This window comes from Peromyscus eremicus, chromosome 18 (genome assembly GCF_949786415.1).
Source record: "Peromyscus eremicus chromosome 18, PerEre_H2_v1, whole genome shotgun sequence".
Lineage (NCBI taxonomy): Eukaryota > Metazoa > Chordata > Mammalia > Rodentia > Cricetidae > Peromyscus > Peromyscus eremicus.
The window spans coordinates 30,100,398-30,115,098 of record NC_081434.1 but is presented as its reverse complement, the minus strand read 5'-3'; positions in this window follow the sequence as shown (position 1 = coordinate 30,115,098).

Below are 14,701 nucleotides of genomic sequence, written 5' to 3'. Positions count from 1 at the left end.
AGTGCAAGCATTTGCATTGAAAGGGGACTTCAGAGACTACTCAGGAGTCGTGTATTTGAAAAGACCATTTCTGATTTATCTGAGGTCATTGTATGTGTATTTTCTATGGTTACTATTTCACTTAATATTGATATACATGTAACGATGAAAAGAGCTCCTGAGTTACTTAGAACTGAGACAGGCTAATGTCGGGAAGCCCTACAAAACAAACGGCCGGATACTTCGTTTGACATACAATTACTATGGGATGGGAGTATTAAGGAGGTGCTGAAGTCACATAAGATACTGCCAAAGCCTTTCGATGTAGACCTGAGGAGGAAGTAAGCATCTAAGATAGGAAGGAGGAGGAGAAATAGGGAACATCACCGAGGGAAATCATTAAGTATGGCTAGTAGCTGGAGATGAAAATAGCATAAAATGAAACTGGATCCTAATACAAGGTACAGATCATTAAAAGCCTGACAGGTGATACTGCAACTAGGGTGGCAGCAATGTGAGCAATGTCTAAAAGAGGTCACTTTGGAGATGGAGAGTGGCGCTGTTGATAATTGTCTTGACAAAGGTATAAGCTCAGATGGTCCCTGTTGAACTGGTGGCTGAAAGCAGCAGACTAGCCGTGGAGTATGAAGAGAATGTTGCCCATTATTATCACCTTGCTGATGCCATCCCAGCCAAGTTTGATTTCCACACAATGATAACTGGAGTCTAGACAGGACACGAACTTGAAAGTCCAGGTTCATTGAGGTGGCGGAAGACAAACTTAGCTGTGTGAGCAAATCCATCAGAAGATGCCTGGTCTTACTCATTTTGGGTAATAGCAAAAAAAAAAAAAAAAAGATAAGCTGTGTGGCTTATAAAAACATACATTTTACTTTCTTGACTCTGGGGGCTGGGAAGTCCTGGGTACGGATAGATTTAGTGCCTGGAGAGTTAGTGCTTCCTGGCTCCTGGATGGCTACATTCTCTGATCCAGTGTTCTTACATGACAGTTGGGGTGGGGGTGAAGGAGGGTCCCTGGAGCTTCTTTTATAAAGGTACTAAGCATATTGACAGGGTGAGAGAGATTTGTCCTGATCACAGGCCAGGCGGGACACAGGAAAACTTCAGCTACATCCTCTGGACTCTGTGGTCTTCAAGAGTCTTTCTCTTAAAGCTTCAAAGAACCCTGCAACTCACTATCCTACCTCCCCAAATCTACCTCCTAGTGCTCTCACTGCAGGGAACATGGCCCAGGTGATCTGCAATCGACTTGACTCAGAAGCAGTATTGCAGGGTTCTTTAACACTTTAAGAGGACTCTTGAAGACCATTGAGTCCAGAGGGAGTACTCCCTACCCTGGCCTTCTGCAGTATTTCAGCTGCCCTGGCAGAGTGCACACAAACATCTCTCACTTTTATTCCTTCAGCCTCCTAAACTGCTGTGGGTTTTGAGTTTTACCAGAGGAGACCTAATGGATCTTGGAGTCTCCTCGGCTTTCTGCTTCCCTTCTGTGTTTATTAGATAATAAACAGCTTGCCTAATGTCTCATTTTCACATCTTATTTTACATTTTTTTCCAAGCTATACATTTTATAACAGTTCCCCGAGGCAAAATAACCTTGGCCAAAGTTCCTATAAAATGGCTTTGTGTATATATCAAATCAGTATAAACAACATTATGGCTTCAGACACTTAGCCCTTTCAAAATGAATGCTCACTCTCCTGTTTATGTGCTTTAAATTAGCCTGGATACAACAAAATCTTTGAAAGCATATTCTTCCAAAAACTATTCTCTGGATGTAAGTAATTCCCACATCCGTTCATTTATATTTTATGGAATGATCAGCCGAGTCTCTGTTGTGTTCCTGATAGTGCAAACTGCTGGGCACAAAGTGGCATGAAAGACAACTATTATTCTTGAAGAGTTTGCAACTTATTGGTGGTAAGAAAGGGGAGGTTAATGGAAGTAAACTGGCTATTCATGGATAAAAGTCATTTTCTGAAAAGGTAGTCCCCCCAACATCCATGTCATCCGGAAAATTGCTAAATCAAATTTTTGTTACCACTCCCAATCTATTGAGCCCCAAACAAGATTGTGATCCCTTGACCCTGACCTAATCTTAGGCTGTGGAGCCATTGAAGTATTGAATGATGCAGGAGGATGTGTCCAAAGATACTGAATCCTGTGTGGTCAGAGAACTTCTTGTGTGTGTGTGTGTGTGTGTGTGTGTGTGTGTGTGTGTGTGTGTATGAACAGTATGTAATGATGCACGTGTGCACAGGTACATATATGCACGCGTATGTGAAGGCCAATGGTCAACTTTGGCTCTCCTGCCTCAGGCACAGTGGACTTTGTTTCTTAAGAAAGGCTCATTCATTGGTCCGGAATGTGCTAATTAGGCTAGGTTTTCTGGCCAGCTAAGCCTACTACCACACCTGGCTTTTTGATGTGGGTTCTGGTTATGAAACTCAGGTTCCAGTGTTTGCAAGGCAAGCACTTTCCTGACTGACTTCTCTGTCAGCCCTTAATAAAGGGTTGGCAGGAATTGGCGAGAAGATCAGAGGGAGGAGGTCGCCATACATTTAAGCAGATACTGAATTAGCCTAGACCCCTTCAGAACTCAGGAGGCTTTCAGAGATGCCAAAATCTTGGTCTTGACGTTCAGCTTCCAGAGCAGTGAGAAAGGAAATCCCTGTCATCTCAGTGTGTGGTATTTTGTTAGGACACCATTGTCCTGAGGAGACTGATTTTGGAGCGGGGTTGGTCACATCAGGTTTATGGGTTAATGCTTTCTGTTGCCTCCCTACCTAGGTTCTTAAAGGAGTCTCTGGAGGGCCCCTACATTCACATTCTCAACTCAGCTTTCTTCCCCAATCCCTTTCCCAATTTGCTCAACTTCCTGTTATAAAACCCCCATTTTACCTAAGAGCAGCGGCTGCTCTCACTGTTAGGAGCAGGTGTGGCTACCTGTGAGTTTTGACTGTTCCTTGTTAAGGGAGACGAAGACCCACACACACACCCTACACCCCTGTGGATTCAGGTCCATGTACCTTTGTGAGCTTCCCAAGTAATAGTGTCACAAGATGTTACAGCTCAGGGAAAACAAAACAAAACAAAACAAAACCACAAACCTTGGACTTTGAAGGATTTGAAGGCAAAAACAAGCCAGGTTTAGTTTTTTTTTTCTTATAAATCAATGGAAAACTGCTATGCTAAATCTGTTCTGTTAAACTCCTCAAATCCACAGATTATTCAAAATTTGGAGATACCATAGTGGTATAGACATAGGCCTAAAATAGGTTGTGAGAAAAACAATTTTAAATGTTGGTATTAGCCAGGCAGTGGTGGCTCACGTCTTTAACTCCAGCACTCGGGAGGCAGAGGCAGGCGGATCTCTGTGAGTTCTAGGCCAGCCTGGGCTACAGAGTGAGTTCCAGGACAGGCTCCAAAGCTACACAGAGAAACCCTGTCTCAAAAAAAAAAAATGTTGGTATTGAGTCACTTACATTTCAATTTGCTCTCACTTGTGGGGGCAAGAATAACTACAAAGGACAGCATAGTTATAGAGCTGTATAAACTAGAAAAAAACACTGAAAGAAGAATTTGGGGTTTGGATAACAGATCTTCCAACCACTGGCAGGAGGAGGGCTTTGTGCAGGCTCCTCCACCTCTGTCCCTCATGCCTTGCTCTGTGCTCCCAGGAGACTGGTGACCTGTGGTGTATTCCCTTCTTAGTGAGCGAAAAGCCCAGCCCGGAAATGGAAGCCTGGTGGCATTTCATCGCCCGAGGACGGTCATGACGGCACTGGGATTATTACTAAGACAATGCTTCGCCACAAAGAAGGAAGAGAAGCCTGTAGAGAGTCATCCTGGAAACCACATCAAAAGAGGTGCATAGCTCAAGGAAACAGCATGCCTCTTCAAAATGGAAGGGTGGAAGGGGTTAAAACACGGCCTGCAACTTCAAGCCTAATCTCAGAGCCTGAACCGGGACGGACCTTCCTGGAGCTCTCTCTGGGCTAAAGGTTTGAGAAGCAGCCCGCACTGTGACTTGCTGTCTCTCAGTTTATGGCACCTGGTTCCCCTATGCTCCTTGCCACATCCCCTATGCTGAACTAAATCACGTGCTGCACAACGTCCTGCTGCCACTAGAAGGTTACACGAAGTTGACTCAGTTTTTGTTCCGGAAGATGACTTGACGCTACTCAGGGAGACTGCTCAGCTCAGGGATTTGGTCTAGAGATGGAGCTGGGCTCTTACCCCTGATCTTCTCCCCCCCACCACGCACCCACTCCTCCCCACCACCTCTGCCCCCAGCACCTCTCTAGGTTTTAAAAGGAAACTTCTTCTTTCCTTTAAGGCCCTGTCATGTTTAGCTACCTCCATACAGTGCATCATTTCTTTCTAACAGTCTCTCTCTCCCCTCAAGGCCCAATCGCGGCCTTCAGGCCCCTTTATTATTGTAAACATCATTAAAGGAAAGAATTGTGTCAGCTCTTCGGTTCAGACCAATGGCTGCTGTTTTGCTGATTTATCATCCTTTTTTTTTTTTTTTTTTTTTGGTTGTTGTTTTTAACAGAGGACAGAGACACTTCAGGGCATGCCCGATTCTGTACTGTGATGAACCAAATTTACCCTAGGTAAATAAGTAGTTAAAATGAGTTGGTGATCTTGGCTGACTAGCATTTCACACAGTTCTCCAAAGAGTTTTAGATGAAATTTAGGGGAGAAAAACTTTGAAAATGTATTAACAGTCTTGTAAAAGGTGGTTGCTTTCTCTTCCGCATATGTGGGAACCTTAAGGAACCTGCCTTGTCTCTTAGCTAGCAGAATAACTCCTGCAATTCTCAGCTTTCCTCACCTGTGTGGAATCCATCTGTGGAGACATCCAGCACTCACTGGAAGAAGATTGAAAATGAAGGGCCGGGATTTACTTCTCTCTCTCTCTCTCTCCCAGCCAGGGTAACCACAGGCAGGCTGGTTCTACCTCGCCACTAAGGCCTACGGTTGTCAGTGAGACTCTACTAGGATCCTGTAATGCCTCCCTCCCTCCCCACTGGGGCTGAGCATGCTAAAACAGTCCTCACTGTTGCTGTGACAGAGCAGACTGAAAATTACAGAGAGAAAAGAAGAGCGAATTTACAAAAGAGGAGGCATGACTCACCCGGAAGGAAGGAACAGCCTATTCTTTGCTGGGCTTTGCAATACATAAACAAGCCCTATCCGCTCCATGTTGCTCATTTTTGACTGATCGCTAGCAAGCTTTCTCTGTCCCAGAGGACCCTGAGCCCCAAGGAGGACTTTAGCTTCCTCCTTACTTTGCCTCTCACCCTTTTTTTTTAAATTTAATTTATTTTTATTTTTATTTTGCAATACAATTCAGTTCTACATATCAGCCACGCATTCCCTTGTTCTCCCCCCTCCAGCCCCCCTCACCTTCCCCCCAGCCCACCCCCCATTCCCACCTCCTCCAGGGCAAAGCCTCCCCCTCGGACTGAGATCAACCTGGTAGACTCAGTCCAGGTAAGTCCAGTCCCCTCCTCCCAGGCCGAGCCAAGTGACCCTTTTTATTTGCAAAAATCAGTGTGTGAACAGGGTGACCAGAGGGTAGGACTAAGAGAATTTCTCTAAGAGTGACTTGCAGTGAAGAATCCCTAAATGCCCCATAAAATCCCCCTGAGACTATTTCCCCTTTCAAAAATGTTAAACAGAGAATCACTTTCTGTGAGACAGGCAATCTCTGACCAATTTTCCTAGTAATATATCGTCGAATAAAACTACCTCCCCCACCAGTCTCTGCAACTTCTTTGTTCTGGTAGTGGTAGGAGGAAGCAGGCCCTCAGAGCCAGCATTAGGGCTAGCCTCCACACAGTGCTGTTATTTTCCCAAATGCCTTGGGCTAGCCTCCACACTATACTGTCATTTTCCTAGGTGCCTTGGGCTAGCCTCCACACAAGGCTGTCATTTTTCCTAGGTGCCTTGGGCTAGCCTCCACACAGTGATGTCACTTTACTAGGATCCTTCTACACTGACTTTGAGTAGACCATTTCTTTTTAAGACTCAATTTTCCCACTTAAGTATGTCCCATAGATTCTGATAGGACCCCTAGAGATTTATTTACATGACACGGCAGTTGAGGAAAAATCAAAACATTCCTTGTGACCAGAGCCTGGGTAATCTCAAACACCATATTGGATTGATTTAGTCATTTCCTGTGTCTTCTCCCTTTGTTTCAAATGTATTCTTCATGCTGTCTGAGATACAAGTGATGATTTATGTAGCCAATACTAACTGTAACTTTACAAAACTTTGATCAAATAAATCCTATTTTATATAAATTTTACTCTCATTAAAGTATTGTAGAGGTATTCTCCATCTCTAAAATACATGAGTTTGAAATCAGTTCTCTCTTAATGAAGTCTAAGCCTTGTCAGACATGAATTTTCTTTAAAACCAGATTCTAGAAAACACTTAATTTCATTGACTTGTTTTGAAGAGGTAAACAGAAAATGAGTGATAATAAAAATATTTTATATTAATCAAAATACCTTTAAAATAATGTATACTGATATTGTTTTATTAGGTTATTGCTATGGCTTAATTTTCCAGGCATAATTTTATGTATACAATTGAGAAATATGGTTTTAAAGGCTGTGGTACATAAGAAATGATGGATATTTAGTTTGTCAAAGATTTTTATGCCAGTTTTCAGTTATCTGAAGGGATCAGAGGCAGTACCAACCTGGCAAAACGTCACATTCAGGATCTGGGTAAATTTTGACATCTCCCTCTAATAAACAAACAAACAAACAAAAAAAACTGTGCTAAGTATTACCAAATGAAGACAGCTAACACATTGACTTTAAATGGTGACTAACATGTTAAAATATTCTTTAAAAACGCTCAGGAAATTTCTAAACTTTTTTTTTTTTTTTTTTGGAGACATACAATGTGAAATTCTCAAATTAAGAAAAAAATGAAGGACCAGCTCACAGGGACTTACTTTTGCATGACTTATAGGATTTCTTCCATATGAAATATATTTTGCTGTTGTGCGATATTTGTATAATGTGCGAAGATATATTTTTGTCATTGGTGTAGTAAAAAGTCAAGTGGTCAATAGCTAGGAAGAAGTTAGGAGGGACTTCAGGGGACAGAGAAGACTCTGGGAAAAAGAAGGGCAGAATTGCCAGCCAGCCAGGTAGAGAGGAAACAGGGGGTGCAAGGTGAAAGAGATACCTCTCACCACATAACAGAATGTAGATTAAAATAAATAGATTAAAAGTTATAAGAGCAAGGAGGACAAGCCTAAGCTAAGGCTGAGCTTTCATACTTAATAATACGTCTCTGTATCACTGTTTGGGAGCTGGTGGCCCAAAGAAAAATCTGTCTACATTTTGCCAACATTGACAGGGTGTAGCTGAAGTTTTCCTGCATCCCGTCTGGCCTGCCATGAGGACAAATCTCTCTCACCCACCAGTCCCGCGACCACTCAGACCCAAGAAAGCACACAGAGGCTTATTTTAATTAAAACTGCTTGGCCATTAGCTCAGGCTTACTACTGACTAGCTCTTACACTTAAACTCAGTCCGTTTCTGTTAATCTATATGTCACCACGTGTTCTGTGGCTTTACCTGTGTGCCATTGCATGCTGCTCCCTAGAGGGTGGGCTGGCATCTCCTGACTCAGCCTTCCTTTTCCCAGAATTCTCCTTGTCTGCTTATCCCACCTATACTTCCTGTCTGGCTACTGGCCAATCAGTGTTTTATTAAACCAGTATGCAAAAGCATTATTCTACAGCAAAAGGGGCTATTTTTGCTTCTGACTGAGAAAGTGTCACTCAAAATGAAGTCATTCCTAATAGATGCTGTTTGCTAATAATGTTACAACAGTTGATATTTTAATTTCTGATTTGCTGTTTGTGTACATAATTAATTATTACCATAAAACCATTGTTGTTCACAAAAATGCAATGGTAGATTTAGAGTCTCTATCTTCATTGAGCCATTAGATTCAATATTAATGTCTGTAATAAAAAATGCTCTGATGATCTGCATAATACAGTGTTATATATAAATGAGCTTGGTATGATGGAAGTGTCATTAGAAACTTTGTTATTTTGGTTTTCAAAGGTGTATGTAACCAACACACATAATTCTTTATATGATGGAACTCTCCATGTTATGAAATAACATTAAATAAAAATGTAGGAGATAAAAAAAAAGTTACAGATCTTCTATACCCCGGGTATGTTAGGTTTTTAATGAATATGCAAAGCTTACAGCTATAAATGACATCCATAATTTGTTTTTAGTTTGATGTAAATTTATGTCACAGTTATAAAGCAATGCATCTTTTTAGAAAAGGTCTATACAACTTAGATTTATCATAATCAAGATGTGGTTTCAAAGTTGTTTTCTTCATGCTTTGTGCTCTGTGTATCTAGACTTTATTAGTACATTCATCTGCTTTTAGCAACATTTAAATGGTCTAATTTTCAAAGACAAGAATCTTGTGTTTTCTGTTAATTTTTATCAGTTTTTTTAACATGATCCTTATTCATGTGGCCCACTTTGCAGAAAAACAACAATAAACAAACACACTATTTTTCTACTTTTGCAAATCTTCCTGACCCCTTATTTCAGTCCATTGAATAAGAGTCCAAGATCTTTCTCCTAGGAGCTGTCCCTCTTCAAGCTATGATGGCTGCTTTTCACTGCCAACTGAACTGGCATGGTAACACAGTTCCCAGTGTGTCTCTGAGGATGATTCCAGAAAGACTTAAGAGGGAAGATCCACTCTGAATAAGGACAGTGCCAGCAAATGGGATGGGAATCTATAGTTTAAAAGTTTTTTAGAAGAAACAGAGGAAGAAAAGAAGGAGAGGAAGAGGAGAAAGAAGAAGTTGAAGAAGTAAAGAAAGATGGTAGTTAGCAAGCTGAGTTGGTTCAAGGATTTTATTTTAGCACCAGGATAAGAGGGAGCTAGTATATGTTTTTTTCACTTAGTTGTGAGTAGACTAGACAAACCTCATTGACATCTGATAACTGAAAGCAGATATCCAAAAGCAGGTCTTTCCAACAGCAAATCCTTATTAGGGCTAGCCACTTCATGCTGTCTTTAGTTAGCCTTCAATGTATGTGTCTCTGCATGGCTGAACATGAAGATGAGGGCTGAGGCTCTCCAGGGTGAACATGCAGGAACAGTCACCCTACATTTGGCCGGTCTCCTAAGACCTGAAGTGCCCTCCATTACTGTTGATTAAGCTCACTGTGACCCTTTGGGTTAAAGTTATTACTCATCCCTGACTGTTCCCAGCCTTCCCTCTACGGGGTTTCCAATTTTCCTACTACTAATGTCAAACTTATGTACACAGAGTCTTGTTTCTAATTGCTTAAAATAAATACATTAAATGCACATAAGCACTAATATGTGTTGGATGCCATTTTTTCTTTAAAGAAAGTAAATAAGACAGAGCTTTGAACAACACTGAGTAATGAGCTCTCACTCATTTCTATTTACAGTCTTCTATATTTGAGAATATTTTATCAAACAACAAACCATGACAGAAACTATACATCATGCAATTTGCTATATTAAGAACCTATCCTCATTTGGTTATCTCATCCTTTGCAAGATTTAAGTCTCATGGCTCTTTGAAATGCTCTCAGCCTCAAAGACACTGGATGATGTCCTAATCAATATTCAATTTCAGTCTTGCAATAAAAACAAAAGCTTTGAGCTCTGAAATCTGCTTTGGTGTTTCAGTAGAGGTTAAAATATTGTGCAAGTCATCCATCATCTCCCACGATGCCAAATCTATGTATATTGAGCACCTAATTTTTATTTGGGAGTTTTGACCCAAAATGCCATTTTAGCCATTTAATGTCACCATTAATCTCTTTGGACTTAGGAAAAAGGAGCTTTTAAAGAATTAAGGAAGGAGAAAAAATAAGAAACTTTTCCACAAATGAATGATTTTTATTGAAATTCATTTTAATCCAACACACCCACAGGGTATATAATTTATTGGGTTGAGAACTGAGCACTGGTTGGTTTATTAGGGTGGACACTGGCCCAGTGTGACAAGTGTCCTCATACAAAGAGTTGATTAGGGTACAGGAGGTACAGACCAAAAGCCTTGTGAAAATATAGGGTTAAAGTGGCCATCTAGAAGTCAGGGAAAGAGGCCACAGAAAGAACCAGATCTGCCAGCACCTTGATCTTCATTCAACTCCTGGTCTCTAGAACTGTGAAATAATAAATTTCTGCAGTTTAAGCCATCTGACATGTGGGTCTTTTTCGTGGAGGTCCTGGTAAACCCAAACATCTACATCTAGAAAAGGGTGGTAAAATAAGCCTTGTTTGAAACCCAGAGAAGAAATGCCTTTGTCTGAATAGCAAATGCAGTGTGGTGTGTATTACTTGTCTCAGCTCACTGGTCTGGTTTTTCTCCTCCTCTTCCTCCTCTTCTTCTTCTTCCTCTTCCTCATCCCCCCAGCTCTTCCCACCCTTCTTCTCCTCTTCCTCCTCCTTTTAAAATAAATAAATATTCTGTCTAGGACCCCTGGCTTACTGACTGTACAGACTTTATTTAGAATGGATCCTCCCTCTTCAGCCAACCCTTTCTGGAATCACCCTCAGAGGCACACATGGAAGTGTGTTCCCATGACCCTTCTAATTCCAATTCAGTTGGTCACGAAGGCAGCCATTCCAGGTGGAAGAAGAGTTCTTGGTGGAAGGTATAGGTAAGTGGTCAAAGGTATGTGAAAGAGAAGGCAGCTGAATCATGGGGGGTTTGGCGAGAAGTCACAGGAACTCAACTATAACCAGAGGCAGCAGCATGGTCCGAGAATGGTGTTTTGTTGGCTGTAAAGTAAAGGGACACATCCTGGACAGTTCTGTCTCCCAGATTAGTCATGTGACAGCTATCTGGGCTTTGTCTCTTTACAAATGTGCAGTCACACCTTGTAAAGTTACTGTGGGTCTTAAAAGGATGGGCTTTATCGTAAGGGAATGAGAAATGGGGGGAAAGAGAGACATATTCACGCTCAGAGATGCAGATAGGGAAAGGTGAAAATTACTTTTAATTAATAGATTAAAAAATTGAATCACTGACTGAGTTCTTGTCTTTACTTTTATCGTGGTGCCCAATTTTGCTTATAAGAACTTTTAACAGCGTCAGGATCCAAGAAGGCAGGCCTTATTTTCTTGATGTATATTTATCGTCCCCTGGTGGTGGGATTCTGCATTACTCTTACAAGCTTGGGAAAACACTGTTCATGATACAGATTTCAATCATTTCCCAAAGGGGCTCACTCGTTTGATTTTTCTACAGCTGTTTGGTGAATGTAACTCACTTATGGGTCGCTTGTGTTTTGTATGCAGAACTGACCTAAATGTAGTCCTGTATTCTGATTTAACACACAGCATACAAATGTTCAATCAAGTTGATAGTTACCATTCATTAAGAGTATGCCACACACATTAGACACATCAGGCACTGGGCTTGAAAGCTTTTCGTTTGTTGTTTGTTTGTTCGTTTAAGTTTATTTCTATTGATACCCAAATCTAAAGTTGTTATTATCTTCTACACAATGAGAGTACTGAGGTTGGTGACTAACCCAAGTGAGAAGGTCTCTATACTGAAATGAAGTTAGGATCTGACTCCTAGCTGTGAAGTTTATGTTAATTCCACTGCCTAACATATCATCTTAAACAACCCATGCACACATTCAATTATTTAGCCTTTATTAACCTGCTTCATCTATATATTTTTATGTATGTATTACCTATAATATGCCATTGATATTATTTGGTGAGGGTTTGTATGCTAATGCACAGTGTATTTACTGAGCATCTACTATAGACCATTTATGAATTGTGAGGGATGATTAATTGTTCAAGAGATATGCTTTCTAACCTCTCTATGAAGGTCAACATCAATCATTGCCTAAAGATATTTCCTACTTAATCTCAGGATAGATTATACTACTCTTTGTGATTAGAACTTTTCAGCATTAAAAGATCTCTGTCTCTCTGTTCTCTTTGTCTCTCTGTCTCTCTTTCCATCACACACACACACACACACACACACACACACACACACACACACACAGACACACTCATACACACACAGTTTTTATTAGATATGTATGGTAGATACGAGGACTGCTAGAAGGAGAATGAGATAACTAATCAGCACCTTTCTTGAGACTGGGCAAATCCTTGATTTGAGGTCATAAAGTCAGAGTTCTAACTTGAAACAAGCAAATTGGCCTTCTTCAGTGTTCTGTGGCTTCAACTAAGTCACAAGACTGACCCAGATTTACAATAATGGAGGATGGCTTTTTAGTGGGAAGAAGTCTGCATTTACTGAAAAGCATGTAGGATGAGCTCTGTCTGCCATTGAGGACTCAGTCGATCTGCCCCAGTACCATAGCAGGGGGTGCAAAGGGATCCTATGGAGAAGGCTTGTGAATCAGACTGAGAAGTCAGGAGATCTGCCCTTTAAGGGCTTGTAGGCACAATGTGGAAGGATGACTACCATAAAAAAGGAAAGGTGACCATATCTAGGGTCCTGTGCTCATTGCATGATTTGGCTGTTTGAAACCTGGGGCCTATGCAGGGTCCCTTGGCTCAGCCTGGGAGGAGGGGACTGGACCTACCTGGACTGAGTCCACCAGGTTGATCTCAGTCTGTGGGGAAGGCTTTGCCCTGGAGGAGATTGAAATGGGGGGCGGGCTGGGGGGAAGGTGAGGGGGGTGGGAGGGGGGAGAACAAGGGAATCTGTGGCTGATATGTAGAACTGAATTGTATTGCAAAATAAAAATTTAAAAAAAAAAAAAAAAAGGAAAGGTGAGAGGAAGGGACTTAGAAGCAGAAGCAGCAACCTCAACAGGCATCACATCAGGAAATGATGCTCCAGGGATTATCAGGGGGTTGGGCAGTGGGTAAGTGGATGAGGAAGGCTCAAAGCAAGTCTCACGATGTAATCCACTTTTCAGTGCACTTTGAAAATCCCCCATTCCTTTAACCTGGGAAGGTGCTGCTTCATCACAAGCATGCTGTCACCTGTTGTCTGTTTAACCAAGCTGGAGATTTTCCTGTTCTTGTTGATAAGGAGAAAATACATGTCCTGGGAGAACCTAACTTTAAATCTACCCTGTGCCTGGCACAAACCTGTCCTCACAAAATGTGTTTTGAAGATCTAACTGATACTGCCTTTCCTGAGATAGCCCAGAAGACCAAGGCATTTAGAATGAATGAATGATGTGTGGAGAGACGGTCATCAATCTGTTTACCTAAAAGGCATCTCTCTGAATGCCAGGAGGTGGTGAGAAAAACTAGGAGGGATTTCAAAGCCGTTTGAATTAGGCCACTGGTGTTTTCAGTTTTTATCACTTATTTGTTTATCCATGGGACAGATTTGTTGACCCAGAAACAGATGTTGTGATCTACAACAGCCATTAATACACACAACTAAAGGACCAGGGTGTAATCTAGAAATCAACAGAACTATAATTCTCGACCAACTCTCTTGAAACTATTTGATTCTCATTATTTTCTACTGACGGTTTTATATGATGGCGCAGAACTTAAACAACCTAAGTTTTCACAACTACAAGTAAAATAGTAAATTGTTACAAGTTATAAAATATTACCCCTAACCCAAATTGCTCTGTCATTTGTTTAGAGCAAGGACCATGAGTTGCTGTAGACAGTGACTTTTCATAACTATTGGATAATATTATTCTTCAAAATTATTTTTCTCAGTTTTAGTGGTCTACATTCAGAATTACTTCTAGCTATCCTCACTTACTCAAGCATGAGAGTAACCTTCATGGGACACCCAGTTCAAATAAAGTTAGGTTTTATATTTCACTGCAAAGCTCATGTGGACATCTCTTTCTGTCTCTTTCTTGTGTGTCAATACTAAATCTGTGCCCTGCCTTGCTTCTACTCAGTCAGCTATCACACTGTGCTTATTTGCAGAGTGAGCATCTGTCTTCATTATGAGACTTATTTCTCTAAGGATAAAGCTTTGTGTTTTCCTTTGTGTGTCCTATGCCATAATTCAGGTACCTGGTGCATACTCATGGATGGGGCCATGGCTAAATTAGAGTATAGCTCATATGTAGCTTGAAGAACATAGTATCTATTTCCACACCCAAACTTAACACATGTGTTTTTTCCTTTAATAATGTCATGTTTATGTACTTTCACACAGTCACTCAGTTTATCTTTATTACTTCTTTTAGTTTTTGAGATTATAAGATAAGCACATAATTTCCCCCCTTTCTTCCATTTCCTTCCTCGAAGCATTCCCACATACTTCTCCTTGTTCTCTTTCGAATTCATGAGGAACTTCGAGAATAGGATAGTCTTCCTCAGGGAAAAGCACATCAATTTGTTATCCAATATCAAATGGCCAGCCCTAACCTAACATCATACAGACTGATTATATATATATATATATATATATATATATATATATATATATATATATATATATATATATATATTCCTGAATACATATGCATGTACATACATATATGCGTGTAGCAACAATTAATGGAGAAAGGAGTTCCGTTTTAAAAGGCAGACCACTGAGGTTCATGAGCACTTAAAGTAGCCATCCTATAGATGAGATAGTGGCTCTGCACTACTTCTCGGTTCCACAAAAATCTGTATCATCTGTCTTCTGAGATTCGTTTCTTGT